General features: G+C 51.4%; 1 protein-coding gene across 2 annotated transcripts in view; it reads left to right on the forward strand.

Annotated features, from left to right (window-relative positions):
• The first annotated feature begins 5,642 nt into the window (after nt 1-5,642).
• Nucleotides 5,643-12,838, forward strand: part of DIDO1 (death inducer-obliterator 1) — a 45,560-nt gene continuing 38,364 nt past the window's right edge. The window contains exon 1 of one of the 2 annotated variants that reach the window (XM_034641399.1): nt 5,643-5,729. The gene's annotated coding sequence lies outside the window, so the exon portion shown is untranslated. The remainder of the gene's footprint in view (nt 5,730-12,838) is intronic. The other variant, XM_034641398.1, reaches the window with a different exon arrangement.

Genomic DNA, 12,838 nt, shown 5'->3' on the forward strand with positions numbered 1-12,838 from the left:
CCGGGTCGGCGTCTGGGGTGCGGGAGCGAGGCGTCGGGAAGTAAGTCCGACGTCGTCCCGAATTAGAAGTCGGGGTTCGGTGGTGTCGTGGGGTTGCTCCCACGTGAGCTGAAGACCGCGAGAGTGGGGTCGGACTTCCGCGGAGAGCAGTGCGGTTCGGCGGGTGGGTGTGATGACCAGGACTGGTTGTGGCTCTTTCGCAGGCGAGAGTTGAGCCTGCGGGTCCAAAGTTCTGACACAAATCAGCCTCAGACGCGTAGGTACTGCGTGTCCATAATGACATCCTTTGCAACGACTTAATCCGATGTACCGTTCAGCTGTCAGCTCTAGAGTGTGTGTGTGTGTGGGGGGGGTGAGGATGTTTAAGTCTTTCCAAAAGTACACAAGCCAAAGGTCTAAGGAGAAAAGTATTCCGGCCCAAAAAAACTTCCGCGGTGCCTTCTCTGTGGGTCACAGGTGCACGGCCCCTCCCCCCAGCGGCCGGCAGATTCCACCTCCTTATTTCTAGGTAGACGCTGGCTGCTTTTATCGTTCGCAGCCCCCCCCCGCCCGCCCTAACATGGAGGCCACCCTCTCTGGGTCTGGGATTGCCCCTCCCAGGGGTCCTGACAGTGTTCCTCTGAAGCCCACTGAGCGGGCAGGGTGACCTCGCCTTGCGCCTGTCCTCTTCACAGCCTTCGGAGACGTTCTGATGGCCTGTGTGAAGTGAGCACAGCCAGAAAGCCTCCCCACCCCGGCCCCTTCCCTCCCCCACTCCAGCAGTCCTGCGGAGCCCACGAGGTTCCCCGGGGTCTCCTTGGGCTCACTCCTCCCAGTGGGGAGGCTTTCCCTCAACAAAGCGGAATGGAGTGCCTCTTGTATCCTAAACGATTCTTTTGGAGCATTTAGCACGGCACTTTTTGTCACTGAGGCCTGATACCACAAACGTGTGGACTTCGCAGGAGCTGAGACCTCTAGTGCGCGGTAGGAGTTGCGTGGGTATCTGTTGAGAATGGGAAGGAGTAAACGAGTGAACGGTGATGAGGACCTTAATTACGAGCAGTGTCAGCAGAAGTGGACAAAGGAGAGAATGTTGCGGTGATTGAGCTCATGGATTGAATGGTGCTGGGATGTGTAGCCTGGTTGGTGAGGTTGATGGTGGTGACACCAGCCGAGGAAGAGCCATTCTGACGAGCAGTGGGCTGAGGGGGAGGAGAGATGGGGAATTGCTGGTGCCTGTGGGACATGGCGAAAGCTCAAGGGAGTGACAAGGGCTACAGGTGAAGCTTTTACGGTGACACCGTGTGACATTTGATAAACATGTTTAGAGAAAGACTGTAGAGAGGAGGAGCAGAGAAGTCCAGAATCCAGAAGGATGCCAACAAATGGCTATTATCCAGAGAGGTTGTTCATTAAGTCAGCAGAGAGGCTTGACAAGGACCAGGGGGTTTAGCAGGCTCGGCGGAAGCCACGGGGTGGGCAATTTTAGAAGACGAAGACGCGCAGTGTCAAGTGCAGCAGGGCCACCCCATAGTCATACTTGACAGGTGTTGGTGACAGAGCAAGGAGCTCAGGGACACAGCGGGAATGGAAACCATTAGATGGCAGTGAGTTGAGAGGTGAATAGGGTGAGGGGGACACAGATGTGTGTTTAACACTTCGAGAAGCAGCGGTTGTGGAGAGCAGGCAGCAGGTGAAGTCGGATCTCATTAGACACTAAAGCAACAGGATTTGGTGGCTGAGGGGGAGGGAGAATCTCCAGACTTCCGGCTGGTGTGTTTGGGTTTACAGGGTGGGACCAGCGCCCAATAGGGACACCAGGGGAAGGCCTGATTGGAGGAGAGGCTCAGAAGTCAGTAGCTCATTTTGCATACGTTAGGTTTGCGGTGCAGTTAAGGCACAAGTGGAGATGTTAGGGGTCCATCAAGTGAGTGGATGGACCCAGATCTGGGCAGAGGTAAAGGTTAGCACAGCCAGGAGGGCATGAGCTCCCGTGTGGAGAGTGTATGGAAGGAAGGTAGAAGCCAGCCTGGGCCAGAGCCCTGAACACCCCACGCTGCTGGGAGTCTGGGGGTGTGGGGGGCACGAAAGATGTGGGCCACTTTGGTCACCGCGTGGGGCAGTGACCAGGTTGATAGGAAAGAGGGGGGTCTGTGGAGGGGGAGCTGCCAGGTGGCCAGAGCCTCCACTGTTCTCCAAGCCCCGGTGAAGAGTTTTGTTTTAATAGATGAGCAGTTCTTCACAGAGAAGTGTTAAACATTTACTAGTCTTAAAAGAGTTTTAAAGCATTTTTAAAAAGGGAAAAGTATTTAGGTAATAAAACACACAGTGCTCCCTTTACTCAAATCCTAGACTGCTCAATAAGCAGGCCACAGGCCCCGGGCCATGTTTTACAGAACAGCATTTCGACAGATGCTTTTATCTTATTCTCAAAACCCAAAAGCATAAAATCAAGGCCCTATGCACTAGAGCCCCTCCTCCCAAAGAGATTTGCCTAAAAAAAGCCTGATTCTTCAGGATAATGCATAAACTGATCGGTTGTTGCTGCTCAGTCATTGCCACACGAGGCGGTCAGCACCAAGAGGTCACCTGCCATAGCTTTAGCTTTTCTCCATGTGTTCCGTGTCTTCGTGAAGATGTTGAGAGCATCAGGAAGAATGTTGTGATTGTTTCGTTCTGCTGCACGCATTCAGGTGACATGCGTCTTAGCCGAATTCTGAGACCTAGTAAAGCATGTTTAATGGGGGTTTTGGCGTGGTCCCTCCCTCTCCCTCCTCACTTGATTGTATTTCTCTTTCAAGACTGTACCATTAAATCAGAAAGCACTGGTTCTAAATTTCTTTGCGTGGGGAAAAGCAAGAGTAGGTATTTCCTGATTCTGTAACTCCAGTTGTGACGGTATAGACTGTGTGCAGCGTGGTGCTCCCTGAGATGGGTGGGCTGCGGGGGCCACGCAGTCTTGCCTGCTGCGCACCAGCGGCGCACAGGCCGCACGCCTGAGGGGCACTTACATAGTTTGCCCGTCAAGGCGCTGTTCAAGCACCATTTCGTACAGAATTTGACTATACTCTTCAGACCTAAGTGGTCAAGAAGTTGATATACCATGTTGGCTTGAGATTTGGCCTTTTTATTATTAAAAACGAAAGCATGTAGATAGCACACACACGCGCGTGCACAAACATATCTGCTACTTCGTGTGCGTAGTTACGTCTGTACACGCTCTGAGGATTCCTGCCCCTCCGCCACGTGCAGCCGTGTGATCGTGATCGGGTGTCTGATTGGGTGGCAGAAGTGCTGAATGAAGAGCTTTTTCCAATTGATATCCACATTTTTTTTTTAAAACACGTGTAAAATTTTGGTTTTTGGTTTTTTTACTTTAAAATTCTCTTATATTCTTCAAACGCCTGCTTTCTGTTGGCACGAGAGGAACTTTCGTATATCTGACAGACTCCCAAGATTTTCCATTTCTCTGTACATCCGTAACAGGCAACATCCTGGCCTCCCACCTCTGTAGACAGATTTGGGAGATGTTCCTTCTCTTTGAATCTCTTACATTTTAGCCTCGGTTGGTTGGATTTGGAACTCAAAAATAGTTGTGGTGTTGGAAAGGTAATTTATGTGTATTGATGGGGAAGTTGAGAATAAAACTCTGGGTGTGCTTTTGAAATCTCTGATGGCTCAGTCTCTGTGATTCTTGTTGGCTTTTCCTCCGAACGCTCTTGCTCACCATCAGCACTCTGGTTTCATGAGCCATTTGAGAGGAGGGATTAATTTATACAATATTTCTGTTCTGCATAAATCCAGAAAGCCACCGTTAGACCTGAGTTTAAGTGGTCTCTTTCGCTTTTTAAGTACTTTGCATTTTGGAAACAAATCTCGTCAATTATAGCCTGTACACCTACAGGCAGAGCCCTGCTCCCAAGGGCCCCCAGGCCAGGGGTGATATGACAGACTGGAGCCCTGAGCTTGCTGGTGGTGACGGGAGGCCCCCTTCTCCTCTGTTACACACTGTGTGTGATGATTACCCTATCAGCCTATGTAGGCACAACCGCTTTACTCTTCAGCTGCTTTTCTGTCGAAATCTGTGGCAGGTACTGCCTTGTCTGGCTTTTTTATGGGATGGATTCCTTTAGAGACTTACGAGATGAAAGCATCCAGAAAGGAAATACAGTTCTCATGCTTACCACTGATTAAAACACTGGTTTGTTCTGAAGTTGAGTTTTTTCCCTGAACTCACAGCGCTGCCTCAGTAGCAGGGGCCATTCTGAAAGGGAGGCGTAATGAGCACTGCTGTACATGAGCGCACAGCACTGCACTCAGTCTCCTGAGGGGGGCAGAGCTAGGACTCATCATAGCAGAGGAGGTAAAATACTTCAACTTCTCGGTCTGAGGACCTCTGGACAAGGACAGAAGGACTGAGGAGAGCACATCTGCACCAACGCCCCGTCTCGCATACACTTCTTTGTACCTGGATTTAGATAATTGACCCAGGGCCCTGTCCTTGTACCCATCATCCCTACGCGCACCCACCTGACGTTGGCCCCGGGAGTTCCGTCTCACCTTGCAGAGACATTGCTGCTGGTTTTTCTTCCTTTAAAGACCCTCTTCGGGGTTCTCCCAGTTCAGCTTCTGATCTGGGAGGCCTCCTGTGATCCTCCCCTCCACCCCCCCCCATTTTACAGACAGCCTGCCCAGGGTCACACTGCTTGTTCCAGCTGCTTTCCCCTCACAACTGCCCGGCCTCTAAACTCTCCGCTCCGTGTCCGGGGCAAAGTTGCAGACAAAGCCCTCCTGATGGAGGAGTGGAGGCCCCATCCCGCCAGATTCCGGGACGGTGGTCATAACGGAATCACAGCAGCAGAAACAAACGACGTTGTATTCCTTGGGAGAAAACAGAAAGGCTCTGTCCGAAACTAGCAGGTCTTGTGAGCTCTGGAGGTGTTCATTAGAAAGTACCGCTGCCCGCGGGCCCCTGCTTGTCGCGCACGGCAGCATCGGGGGTGCCTCTGCAGGGTCAGCTGCGCAGCGGTGCTGCACACAGCGCACCTTCCCGCTTTTTGACCAGAGCCAAGGCGTTCCTGCTTGTGGGAACCGTGCAAGCAGCGGGCTGTAGAGGCACCTCCGTAATGGGGGCTAAGGCCCGCAGCCCGGCGTGCCGTGTGCACAGTGCCCCCGCGGCGGCGGGTGCTTCCCCTCCGCGGTCTGTCTGTGGAGTATCTGGGGACCGGCCGGTGCTAGCGCACGGAGGGAAGAACCTCCAGGTGGGGCTGCGCCTCGGCCAGACTCCCTTTTCCCTTTCTGGTCGGTGACCGTCTCCCCTTTCCTCGCAGGCCCGAGGGGCGGTCGTGCGTGCGGGGAGGAGACTGGGGCGGGGGGTGGCGGGCTGCGCTCGGAGTCCTGCAGAAACTCAAGAGCGCGGCTGGTGGCCGAGGAGCGCCGCGCCGGCCCCTTTACCCTCGTCCCCGCCCCCTCGCCACAATGCCGGCGCAGGCCGGCGAGCGCTCCGGGGGAGGGCCGATCAGTCTGCGACTCGCGGCGGCCTGGGATCCCCGCTGCGCGCGGCTCGGGGCAGAGGGCGCAGGCGCGCGGGCGGGGCGGGGGCCTCCTCCCTCCGCGCGGGGGCGCTACTCAGGGCGCAGCCGGCCCTTCTAGCCCCGCGTCTCGGTGGCCGGGGCGCCGACCCCGCCCTCCCGCCCACTCCGCGGAGCTCCGAGGAAATGGCTGCGGGCCCCAGAGGCTTGCGACCCGCGGTGAGTGGCGTTCCGGCCGCCGGGCAAGAGGGGCCGGCCCGCGGGGCCGCACTCGGGGGCGGGTGGGGGTCGGCGGCGGTGGTGCGGGAGCCCGGCCCGCCGAGAGCCGCGGCGTTCGTGCCGGTCCTCGCTGCGCTCCCGCCGAGGAGAGAAGATGGCGGCGGCCGCGGGGATGGCGGGAGGGCGGGGAGGAGAGGGACCGGGCGGTGGGGAAGGAAAGAGAGGGGGGCGGCGAGGGGACGGGGTAGGGGGGAGGTCACCTCCCCCGGCGACTCCAAGGCCCCGAGCGCGCGTGGGCGCGTGCCTGGGGCTGTATCCGCCCGAGGAGCGTGTTTGCTGGGTGGCCTGGTCACGATTTGAACGGGCTGGAGGAATAATAGCAACATTTGTGCGTTGATCCAGATCAGCGGTGCAGGAGGCAGGATGGCCCGAGAGAAGGGAAGCTGCTTTTTCCTAGAAGTTCCGAGTCTGGCTGGCTTACGGACAGAAACGATTCTATTTCAAGAAAGTGTAACTGCTGGGAGTGAATTTTCTGTTGTTTTTTTTCTCGGTTAGTTCCTCTAGATGCCCTTTAAGGATGTGAAGTTTCATTCTAGGATCTTTTTTAGAGTGTGGGTGCTGTTTACTTTCATTTAAAGGATGAGTTTGATTTTTAGCCAACTACTCTCAAAAAGGATGACATTAGGATAAATGTGTGATATTTGGTGCTGTAGGAAGCAGGGAAGGATTTCGGAAAATCAGTTTCATTTAAAAAGAGTATTTGCCTAGGTATAAAACACTGATTTTTAGTTTTTTGTTGAGTTACTTTGTCATTTTGACGTATATTGGCTATGTTTGTGTCACCTGGTCATATTGAAAGTAGAAAGGGTCAACTCTCAGCCTCTAACGGAGATGTGCCCCTAGTGGTCCCTTTTGTGTCTCTCATGCCTTGGGCCCTCAGATCCCCATTTGTTTTCTCCCGTGTTCCGTATCTGCCGTCCCCTGGCCAGACAGCCTACTTAGCAGTAAGCTCCGAGCTCCTGGACAGGTTCTTCCTTGTGCTTCAGTTCCCTGGAGGTAGGAACCGCCGCAGAAGCACCTTATTCAGATGAGTTAACTGCTAGTAAACTGCCCAGAACAGAGTCCGCCTGGTGCAGTGCCCATTACGAACTGTCATTGATGCCACATGGAGACTCGACTTCCCCAGCACTAACCTACAGGTACTACCGGGGCCTCCTCATATTTACCCAAAACATCTTAAAGTCCATCTTTTTGGTGCCTCCCCAATGCCTGTGAGACCGTGGAGCTCAGGGCCAGGTTTTTGGCTTTGAATCTAGCATCTCAGTAAATGAGCTTGGAGTTGGGGCCATGGGTCACAACACATGTGAGTTAAGTTGAAGATACTCGTGAAGTCATCCCTTGGCTGTAGATACACATCCGTGTCCTTTGTACACTGAAGGAATGAGATCTGAGCCTGATGTACTCAGGCATTCTGTGCTGATTCTGACCTCCAGGAAGCTGAAGCACAAGGAAGGGACTTGCCCAGGAGCTCGGAGCTTGTTTCTCAGTGGGCTATGTGGCCCACCCCAGACACATGTTCCACAGCTTCCAGAGCCACATGGACTCTGGCTGAAATATGCTTCCAGGAAAGGTGCTTTAGGGGTGCCTGGGTGGCACAGCGGTTGAGTGTCTGCCTTCGGCTCAGGGCGTGATCCCGGCGTTACGGGATCAAGCCCCACATCAGGCTCCTCCGCTATGAGCCTGCTTCTTCCTCTCCCACTCCCCCTGCTTGTTCCCTCTCTCGCTGGCTGTCTCTATCTCTGTCAAATAAAATCTTAAAAAAAAAAAAAGGAAAGGTGCTTTAGCCATGCATTTTAAGGAAATAAGATCTGTGACCTTTAGAATGATTCCTCAGTTTATTCTGCAAGTATTTTTTGCTTCCTGTGTGCTAAGCAGACCTGAAAGGTCTTCCCGGTTCTGGAGACAAGTGCAGTGGAGACTTGAGAGGACATCCCGGCTCCTTCATTGAAATTGGGTCGGTGTGTACACATACACGTCTCTGTGACTAGTCCATGGTATTTTTGATTTAAACATAGCATAGGCATCTCAGAAGTGTCACCTGGGAAGACCCGGCCCAAGGCCTGTTGTGAAACTTCCTGCCAGATGCATGTTGTAGGCACCCTGTTTTCCTATTTGTGTTCTTACAGACTGTAACAACAAATTTAGGAATAATGCATATCTTTACTTCTGATTTTTCCACCAAGAGCTGTCCCTTGTTAGTATTTGATTAAATACAGGTTATTTCAAGCAAAGTAAGTTCTGCACTGATAAGGAAAAAAGGGCATGAATAAAGAGTTGTATAATTGGCTGCGCCTTTCTGCTCCTTACGTCTGCTGGTACCCACAGTGACTGATTTCTGTCCTGTCAAACAGTGACACAGCATGTATGCATGTGTGAGCATCACAATGGCTTGTTGAGGAAATGTGTCGCAGGGGCTTGGAGGTGGGTCCACTCAGGGTTTCAGGTGGGCCTTGCGGTGGAGGGGACTTGGGGGGGCTGGAGTAGGGACTTCGGCTCCCATTTTCTTACTCCAGTGGAGTTTTCAGTTCCTGCTGTTGACACTGTAAGTCCTTCTCCTCCCATAGGGTGTCTATCTCACAAGGATTCAGTTCCAAAGCAGTTCAGGGACTGGTTTATTTTCTGGTTTGGTGTATGTTTGCAAGTGTTCAAGGTTCTGGTTGTTGTCTATTTTTGTTGACATGGTACGTTTTATCTTTCTACACTTGTCCAGTGATACTGGGTGATTTCCGTTTAGCTCTTGGAGAGCACAGATGGGACGTATTTACAGGTTAGGCCAGATCACTGTTGTCCTTGGGTGCCTGCGGTGGGGCTTTGTCTGTCATACAGGCCTGATTCTTACATACTCAGGCAGACTCAGGAAGTCCCATTGAGAAGGGTGTTTTCCTAAATGGAGTTTCTCACCTGTGTGTCTTCGTATTTACATGGTAGGGTCCCTTAGAGTGGATATCTGATATTCCCCTCTTCACTGTTAGTATCAGATAATGGGTGTTAACTCCATTACAAAGGCTCTGTGGTTTACAGTTGATAGAAACAGTAATTGGGAAAGGGGTCAGAATATGGTCTGAATTGAGCTTACTTGCTCTAGGTGCCCACACTACTGGAAAAGTTTCTCTTGCTTAGACTTTATTTTATAGTTTGAATAGTGATTTTTAGGGCAAGTTGTTACATGAAATTGAATGGGTAATGGTACGTATTTTAGTGAGAACTTTTGTAGCCATGACTATAAAACATGCTTAATCAAGAGGTGGTTATTCTTGTGTTATTTGTAAAGCAGATATATCTTTGGGTATCATTCTTAGATGCTGTGGTTTTGTTTTTCATATGCTGATACAGCCTTTAAATGGTGTTTAATACACTTTTATAAGAACGTGAATGAGCCCGCCCCCTGCCCCCCCCCGCATAAGATAGCTTTACTGTGTGTTGGGTTACAAATATATATACAGAAAATAAAAGCAATACAAGATAAGCAGCAGACACACCAGAAATGGTCCTATTCAGAAGCCCACGTTATAGCTGCTCCCCTGTTCGTGACTATGGGTGTGTGTGTGGCAGGATGTATTTAGGGAGTGTGGTCACTGTGCAGGGCTGGCTTATGACCTGCGCTCATCACTCATGCGGGGCTCTTTCCATGGCAGTCATTCTGTGGTTCATCATCCTTTAATTGCGGTCTTAATTTCATCGTGTGGATGTTTCTTGATTTTGTTCCCCCAAACCAGTGTCCTGGTGATGGACATTGGTTTGTGTCCCTTTGTTTAAAACAAAACAAAACAAAAAAACGAAAGTGTGGCTGGGAGCACCCTTATAAACGCACCTGCCCTTTCCAAGCACTCAGCCAGGTCACAGTGAGGTGTGTCACCCCTGGTCCATGGGAACAGGAATGTTGCCTGCTCTGCCCCGTGCCAAGTACATGAGGGGGTCTTGGTAAATACTTGTCAGACCCTCGTAAGAGGGCTTGCTTTCCCCAAAGGCTCACCAACATGAACATTGTCGTTTTAATAGATGACATCTGCCGCTTGCTGCTTGCTTGCCCTGGGCCAGCACTGACTGTAGTTTGACACGGTGCAGTCTCACATAGCCTTTTAGCAAGCTGGGAGCTCACGGTTGTCCCCATCTCACAGGCAGGAAAGCACAGCCCAAAGGCAGGCGTGCTCGTTCAGCCTGTCTGCCTGTTAGGTTTCCAGCTGGGCTTGAAGCCCAGGGAGTCCTGACATGAAGCCTGTGTTCTCATTAGTCATCTTCTGTGCTGCCCGTGGAGCCTCCCAACCCGATCTGCTCATCAGAAGAACTACCCCTCTTGTACCTGGGACGGGGGGCACTGCCGGCTGCCGTGCGCAGGACTGGGACACTGCACCAGATGTTCCAGCACCCCATGGGACAACAGGGCTAGTAGACACTGGTTGTAGAGTCTCTGGGTTTGTTAGATTGTGCTTTAGACCGTCTTCCTTTTCACAGCATGGGCTCTTTTAGTAGTTAGAGACCCTTCTTCTGCCCTTCTCACACGTGCAGCAGTGAGAGTCTGACATTGCAGGATGTACAGGCTTCACTGTTAAGTTCTGCTCTGCATGAATCTGAAAAAGGATACAGAAAGCCCTCTTATTCTATAACTTCTTTATTTAACCTTGGACTTTTTCTACTCCCGCCCAGAACAAAACTAGACATTGGCCTCTGCTAATCTGAGGGAAAGCAAGGAAGACTCTAGGTGAAACACAGTGACTTCTTGACTTGAGGTCTTCAGTCATGACTCTTGGGTCTTGGCCAGCCTGTGGCTTGCAGTTCTGACAGCAGCACTCAGGAAGCAGGTGCTTGGGAGACAAGGCCTCTGTGTCTTCTCCAAACCATGCAGTCTCTGAATTCAGGTAGCAGTCACTATGCGAGGCTATCATTTCATCATTGGAAAGAAGCACCTTCTCTGTAATCACTTGAAACTGTGGTTCCGGAAGGGCAGGGGCAGGGTGTGGAGGTGCTGCCCGGTCTGGGTCTTAACTGACTAGGAAGGGCCCGGAACTGCTTTTTGCCTTTCGAGAGCAGTCCTTTCAGGTTACCTGGGAACTCAAGATCCTCTTCCACATCTGGGCTTACTGGGGACACCACAGAGCTTTTGTTTATGTCGTTACGTCTGTTGGTATTTACTGGGCTTGGCGTGAGGACGGAGGCATGTAAACTTACTCATTTTTAAATAATAAAACCTTGTACGTTAACACGAACAATACCGTACAGAAACTATTTTCTGGGGCGCCTGGGTGGCTCAGTCGTTAAGCGTCTGCCTTCGGCTTCAGGGCGTGATCCCGGCGTTATGGGATCCAGCCCCACATCAGGCTCTTCCGCTATGAGCCTGCTTCTTCCTCTCCCACTCCCCCTGCTTGTGTTCCCTCTCTCGCTGGCTGTCTCTATCTCTGTCAAATGAATAAATAAAATCTTTATAAAAAAAAAAAAAGAAACTATTTTCTAAGACAAACAGTAAGAGAGGTAGCTTGTTTTGTTTTATGGTTGTTTTTTTTTTAATAAATCTCTTTGAGTTCTGGCTTAACACATCTGCACGTAGACTGTGATAACATCACTGTCATTTAGCTTCTGGAAAGCTCTACAGTACACTCCTGTGAGTGGCCAGTGAGAGAGGCATACGATGTCTTTTGTGTTTGTGCAGATACTTTGACCTCAGGGATCTCCTGAAAGGCCTGTGGACCACATTTTGAGAACTTCTGGTCTAATTATGATTAGAGTTGCTCCTGTTAAGAAATGAGAACTTTACAAAATAGTTGACTCTAAACTTTAACACTTACGGAAATGGGTTACTTCTAGGAAGATAGAAAATGTCTTTGAATTTTTTTATTGGCTCAGTTATGTGTTTGCTTTTTGCCAAGATCGTGGAATAAGGGTGATTTGTCGTTCCAGTGCACACTTCTCCCTCCAATAGACCACCTGTGAGGAAGCAAGAGGCCCAGAGCATAGCCAGGGTGCTGTCTGGGTGGGAGGGCCCTGAGACCTCTTTTGGCCTTAGGTCATGTGGCCTGACTGCAGTCTGAGCATGTAAGTGGCCCTTTGCATTGATTGTAGGATGTCCTTTCATTATACACAGGCTTTCACTGTATCCTTAATTCCTGCTGCAGGGAAAATGGGGGGTGAGAGTGGCCTGTATTGACTGGAATGATCTGGTCTCCCATGGTGTGAACCCAGGAAACCATAGCAGGGTGTGGGGTTTTGCAGCAGTGCTCGCATTGGTGTCGGAAGGGAGTGCCAGTCAGCCACCCACACAGACAGCTGTTGATATAAAAGCAGTAGGGTGGCCAGTTGGGCAGGGGTCTTCCCTGGAAGATCAGGATTCTTAAGTAACAGCTACAGGACCTAGAAACTCACTCTGAGGGGAAATAGCCCCCAAAGTGCTTAGCAGGGATGACTGGCACTTCGATGTCCTAGTGAATTGGGCAGTAACTTGGTGCCCTCATCCCATCTGTGAGTGTCCACCTCTCTCTGTTGGGGAAGGAGGGGAGGGGACTCTGTCTGGGAACTCATCCCAGTGTCATTCCTGGCTATTTAGCAGTAGCCAAACTTGTCCCATAGGGAAGATTTTTTAATGAGCCCAAGAACCTGTACAGTTCAAAGGATCACCAAGAGCCAGGCGGAGCACCAGTCCCCCAAGATGTAGGATTCCTACAGTCCCTTGCAGTGTTTGAAACCATGTTTTTGTTCAGAGACCCAAGGGGAGCTGGCTCAGTTTGCTGAGTTTTTGTTCAGAGACCCAAGGGGAGCTGGCTCAGTTTGCTTGGGCTGTTTTAACAAAAAACCACGGCCTGGGGCTGATAGAAGACACATTTATTTCTTACAGCTCTGGGAGCCCAAGATCAGGGTGCTAGCATGGTCAGGTCCTAATGAGATGTCTTCAGGGTTGCAGGGGGCAAGGGAGCTCTCTGGGGCTCTTTTTAAGGGCACTGATCCCGTTCAGGAGGGCTCTTACTTAACGACCTAACCCCCTCCCAAAGGCCCCATCTCATAATAGTGCTGTCACCTCGGGACTAGGTTTTGTCCCGCCCCTCCCCTCCCCTCCCCTCCCC

This window comes from Ailuropoda melanoleuca, chromosome 13 (assembly GCF_002007445.2).
Source record: "Ailuropoda melanoleuca isolate Jingjing chromosome 13, ASM200744v2, whole genome shotgun sequence".
NCBI lineage: Eukaryota > Metazoa > Chordata > Mammalia > Carnivora > Ursidae > Ailuropoda > Ailuropoda melanoleuca.